General features: G+C 39.1%; 1 protein-coding gene across 1 annotated transcript in view; it reads right to left on the minus strand.

Moving 5' to 3' along the window:
- Positions 1-4,107, minus strand: part of LOC134452619 (integrin beta-7-like) — a 34,840-nt gene extending 30,733 nt beyond the window's left edge. Inside the window, exon 1 of the mRNA XM_063203101.1 lies at positions 3,719-4,107. The gene's annotated coding sequence lies outside the window, so the exon portion shown is untranslated. The remainder of the gene's footprint in view (positions 1-3,718) is intronic.
- Between the last annotated feature and the right edge of the window lie 1,893 nt (positions 4,108-6,000).

Genomic DNA, 6,000 nt, shown 5'->3' on the forward strand with positions numbered 1-6,000 from the left:
TTGGCTGCCAGTGCGATCAAAAATGCACGTAACACTTAAAGAGTTAATGTTTCGTTTTCATTCTCGTCGAGTTTGTGTAGCTACAAAACAATAGACACGTCTAGTTCACTCCTTGTATTGAAGGTAGAGTTTGAACAATCATCTCTACTCGCCCTTTAGGCCTACCCTCAACTGGGCCCAATCACATTTTCCTTTACCCTCAACTGGGCCCACCCCCCCATTCTTCACCCGCCCATTCTTCACTGGGCTAAATTCTGCGACGACCACTAGAGCTTGCACTCTGAGGCTGACAGGGTTGCAATCATGGCACATTTTGCAAGTGTGTCCATAGTAGGTCTACTCGCACTTTGCTCGTGGGCAGTGGGTTCTGAAGAGTGCGATGATTTAGTAAAATATTTGAAGCCAGAGGACATCAACTTGGTGAACAAAACATGTTCAATGTTGCCTTTTTTACTGTACATTGCAAAATACCATTTACCAAAAAAAGCTGGAAGAAATGCTCTTCTTTATGTTATGAATAGCTGCAAGACTTGCAAGTACGTCCTCTTCCTGGACTGAAGTGTAGCCTACAATGTTAAGATTGCATAGGCCTACACTTGCAGAGTGTACATTTGATTGTTTTGTTTGTATTTCACATTTTATATGTTACAGTTTGTTTTTGTTGGTTTGATTGGTTGTTTGTCTGTTTGTCTTTTTGTCTGTCATGTTTTTGCTAGATATTTGGTAACTGGACTGTTGGGATAGCTGTTGCAGACAGGTCCCTACATGAAACTCTGAACGTTCAAGCTCATGGTTTGAACTGAAACCGGTCCCAAACAGCAAACAAGTCACTTTCATATGGGGGAGAGAAAGTGAGTAGAGACCATGTGAAAGATTTCTCTGTTTGATACCTACCTCACACATAATAGAGGTACATTGAACATGCTGTATGATTATATTTCAATAAGTGAAAGCGCATAGTATTAAATAATGTATTGTGTATGTACATGTATATACATAATTATGTATGTATGTACATGTAAAACACACACATTTTGAAAGCCTCTTTGTGGTTTTGAATTCTTCTTTGAATGCCTCTCCAGGGGCGGTGTAGGCCTATGCACGTACGGGTCTGAAATTTCAACTGTAGGAGAGAAAGAGGTCCTCTCAGGTGAGGGAGGTGAAGCTCCTGGTTTGAATTCAGTGCCGCTTTGTGTTCTGAACATGTCTAAGTAACCAGGATTTTTTGTATTTTAATACATGCAATAAAATACTATGGATTTGTTGTGTGGCAAATGTTGTATACATGCATAAAATATGGATGTTTTACTGTATACACAGTAAAAACAATACAGAGAGTAGTCTGGGACCAAAATATATGTTCAATCTAAGATGTTAAAGTAAAATGACTCTACGTTGAATTAACACTTCATGTTTTCTGTGTACTTTTGTTTCCTTCTATAGTTGAATCAGAGATGTATAAGGGGCAGTACCTTCACACATGCCAGGGTTGTCTTCAGGCGATAACCAAGGCAGAGATCAAAGGCTCGTCTGGACGGTATTTCATCATGGCCAGTAAGTTTGGTGTAATATATTTGGTTTCTAACAACTACCTTACTGACAATATATCCATACCAGTAAATAATTAAGCCAGGAGACAGGCGGAACACGACTGGTCTCATTTATTCCATTTGGCCGACTGACAAGATTGATAACACAGAGGGTCTGTTGTCCCGGGCCCAGGGAGAGAGGGGGCCCAGAATTTTGTGCTCATTACATTGTATTTATAGTTGGAGGGTCCTTTCAGATTACTTTGCCCTGGGACCAGTATAATCCGTCAGTGGCCCTGATGCCAATGTCAATCAATATATTGGTAACACTTTATAATAATGTTCCTTAGTAAAGACTCAGTAAATAATTAACTAATAATGAATAAAACATTAACAAATGTTTTTATTATTAACTAAGCTTTATTAATGCTTTATAAAATATCTACAAATGATATCTGCAAGATTTTACACACCTTATAACAGAGTATTTTATTCATTTACAAGCAACTTGTAAATGTTTGATAAATATAAAATATTAACATAACATTTCCTAGTCATTTACAAGCATTTGTTTACATTTCCTAGTCATTTACAAACATTTGTTAATGTTTTGTTCATCAATAGTTAATTATTTATTAAGTCTTTATAATGCTTTTTTGCATCCATTATTCTAAAGTGTTACCAATATATTACATTTGGCATCACCCATAGACACATGGACATCCCGCACACTATAATCGATCTTAGTATCCACGGTTACAAGGGTGGCGCCATTGCTATTGTGATAGCAGTTGCCAATGCTAAATCATTCAGAAGGGCTATGGGCAGCTGGACAGGAGCTCGCAAACCGGCAATCCTGTGGTAGCACGAAAAACAAACGTTGAAATGAGCGGGGTTAGTGGGGGCTGGTAATAAGGTGGATTTTCATTCTTTTTTTGTGTGTGTCTTTTTTTTTTAACTTTATTGATGATAGGTCAGTATGAAAGATGGACAGGAAGTGAATGGGGAGGAAGATGGGGCGGGATTGGCAAATGACCCGGACACGGGAATCGAACCCGGGTCTGCGACTTGGCAGACAAGTGTGTCCCACCGTTAGGCCGCTGCAGGGCCACATTTTTAATTCTTAATTCAACACTTAGAGAGTAGGGCCAAACATGTTCCCCTTTGAATGTGACCTTGGATATTTCTTTTCAAGATCATGGCAGAGCATTAATCGCCGCCTCTCCAAGACCTTTGCAATTTTCGTGTTGGCTGCACTGTGTGCTGCATGATCTGCATACTTAGTCATAATTTAGTCTGTAGTGTCTGTGGCCCTCCTCCCTCCAACACGGTAAACAACTTCCTGTTCCCTGTATGGTGCCTGTTGTCCCTGCTGACTGTACAACAGCACCTACACACCCAGCATACCACCTATTTACACTCTTGCCTTCAGGGAAGAGGTACCGCAGTATCCCAAGCAACACCACACGCTCCAGGGACAGTACCTACCCACAAGCCATCCGTCACATAAATACGCACTAGCACTTTACAGCTACTCCACTACCTGGCCTTCCTACCTCCTTAGTTTGCTTTGTACAATGCTACTACTATTCTGTACATACCATGCACTTTAAATATTCCATTGCACTTTTCAATGTCTACAATGTTTTTGTATGTCATCCCCTGTTGATTTATTTATGTACCCCATGTTTTCTTTCATACCAACACCCCCCCCCCCCTAGTTTTGTGTAGTTGTATTGTTGTGAGAGCACACCAAATAACATTCATAACCACTATTTTATACTGTCGATATAAATAAATTTGAAACTTGAAACTTGAGAACCATACATGCAGTTTGTATAAAATTGTATAAAATATAGTATATCATTGTATAAAATTGTATAAATTGTATACAATTGTGTCACTAAAACTCAAGGCTAAAATGTGTTTATGAGACACTAGAGTTATGCAGTTTTTATGAAAGGCTTTTTTTAAATATGAACTTTCAGAACGTGCTGCAGTTTTGTTCCTCAAGTTATTTGATGTCCAATGTTGACGGTTTTCTTATTTCACCTTTTGACCTAAAGTGAAGCAATCCCTCTTACCGGTTGTATTACTGGACATGCACAAGGCAAAGCAAACATTTGGCAAAGCAAAATATTCCATTTCCATGAGGCTGTCAGTTTACTTGGAGACAGAAAAACACTCACCGTTGCATAAATGTATTGATACTATTAATGTCCCTAGAGTTCAAAGTGCATGAAAGTCCTTGTGCACAGCCCTTCAGCTGTTCAGGTGCAGGTGTAAGGCAGGAAAAAGTGATTGTAGGTTCTTACTGTCGTTATTGGAACTTAAGCTTGGCGCTCGTCAGACTCCCTTGTATGGAAAACACTCCAAAAACTAAATCCACGACTCCACTTCTTAGTTTTAACTGTTTATATGAAAACTTAACGTAACATTACAAAAACATAAAATATATCCACAAAATAAAGTCTTTCAGTGTCCAAAAGAGAGCCCGAGGGCGAGGTAAAAAAAATATTGCGCTCCGATCTCCTTCTGCTTCCTACTGACCACGCTCCCCTGGCATGCCCTGGCATGAAGATGAATCCAAAAATACTGGATAAGAGGAAGATAATGCAAACCACGCCCACTCAACGCAAAAGCGTGGGCTCAAGTTGGGTCTCCTAAGGGGGCGTTGTCCCCTCCTTCTTCTTCTATTTTTGAGGTGTTTGCTCAAGACGTGCGCTACCGCCATCTACAGCGCTAAGGGGACTTGATTTATTCTCAACCTCAGGACTCCGAAGGTCTCCTAACCGAAGGTCTCCTAAAGGGGCGTTCACCCGACATAAAGTGGATACCGGAAAATAAACAAAATGACGCTTCTTGGTTAGATCCAGTTTCTTTGATGAATCTCTTCCAAAGGCTGGTTTTTAGATGTCACAATAAAAGTCATATCTTACTCACACAATATCAATGAACTGTACATATGTAAATAGCATTTTTAAATCTTTTTAAATCCTTTTGAATTATGAAATAATAAACAATATTTATCTTACTTATGAATTTACATCTTTTTAAATAAAAAATATTCCAACTAAAATACACTGCAACTAAAATAAACTGCACCATTTAGGCGCCTACAAGTGATAAGTACCTTTCTCTCTTTTGTAGACACTCCCTTAGAAACTCCCACTCACATTAGGGTAGATAGGAATTCGTTGACGCTCCCTAGACAATGGCTGTCACAGAACACTATGTTTACCCAGATAAGAGCCCTTTATAAGAAGAGTTAAAGCATTGCAGTAGGATCCTGCAGGAACTTCCACCGACGAAACTGACCATATATGGTCAAAGATGGCCGAGTCTATGCCAACTGATCCTCTACCTAGATATCCTTGGTCACAAGACATAGTAGACGTGTAGGTGTAACTGTAATGTCTGCTATGTCATGTGATCTAGGACAGTGTTTCTCAACTGGTGGGCCGCGACGAGAGGTCATGGGTGGTTCGCGGAGCCTTGGTGTAAAAAAAACCTTAATTCTAAAAAAAAAAAAATCCAACTTTTCCTGCAACAATTTACAACTTTTATGTTGATAGGCTAGTGAACTCCGTGTCGTCATAGATACAATCTGAATGTTAATGCGAGATAGATAGCGTGCAACCAGTCATTCGAGTCTTGGTTACATTTTTCTAGGATATCTAGGTAGAGGATCAGTTGGTTATCAGGTCGCTAGGTTCACAGGAGGACTGCAGTAGTAAATACTGTTTAGTATTTATGCCTTTTATCACCCACAATAACACACACGACAACAGGATATGTCATAAAAAAAAGAAGCAAGATAAATATTTGGTATTCTTACAAAATATTTAGAGTGGAAGTTAGTATGATTAAGCTATATATCTAAAAGAAAGAAAATAAAAGGTATAGGGAGAAACTGTTCTTTAACTTTCAGTAATTCTCAATATACCTTAACATCTATCTATGAAGAAAACACTGTATGATATGCAGGAGTCTATTATGATGATTTCAGTGCTGTGTAGTGTTAAAAGAATGTAGCGCAAAATTAAGATGTTGTGTAGTGTGGAGTGAGTGTGAATATTGTGTTGTACAAGAATGATGGTCCAAAGTGTGAGTGCATAAAATATGATAAAGTATCGTATCTGACACGAGCCACTAATTCTAAATCAGTGCTAAATGGTGGTTGTTGTGTAGTGTTCGCTGGATAGTGTTGGATGTATGCGGTGAAAGGTGGATGAAGTGACTGAACGTGTAATATGAGATGAATGTGGTGAAATGTCACAAGCTATGGTATGTCAAATCAAATGGTAACCGGGTTCAGAAGTATATCAATCAGCTGAGTGGATTAAGTAACATGAAGTATCGATGTGTGTGTGTCAGGGATGGAAATAAGCACCCGTCCACCTGCCAATGACGGGTAAATTGCAGTGGTGACTGGTACATTTTTCAACCCACCAGTCACTTTGAATGGTAA

Source organism: Engraulis encrasicolus, chromosome 7 (assembly GCF_034702125.1).
Source record: "Engraulis encrasicolus isolate BLACKSEA-1 chromosome 7, IST_EnEncr_1.0, whole genome shotgun sequence".
NCBI classification, from domain to species: Eukaryota; Metazoa; Chordata; class Actinopteri; order Clupeiformes; family Engraulidae; genus Engraulis; species Engraulis encrasicolus.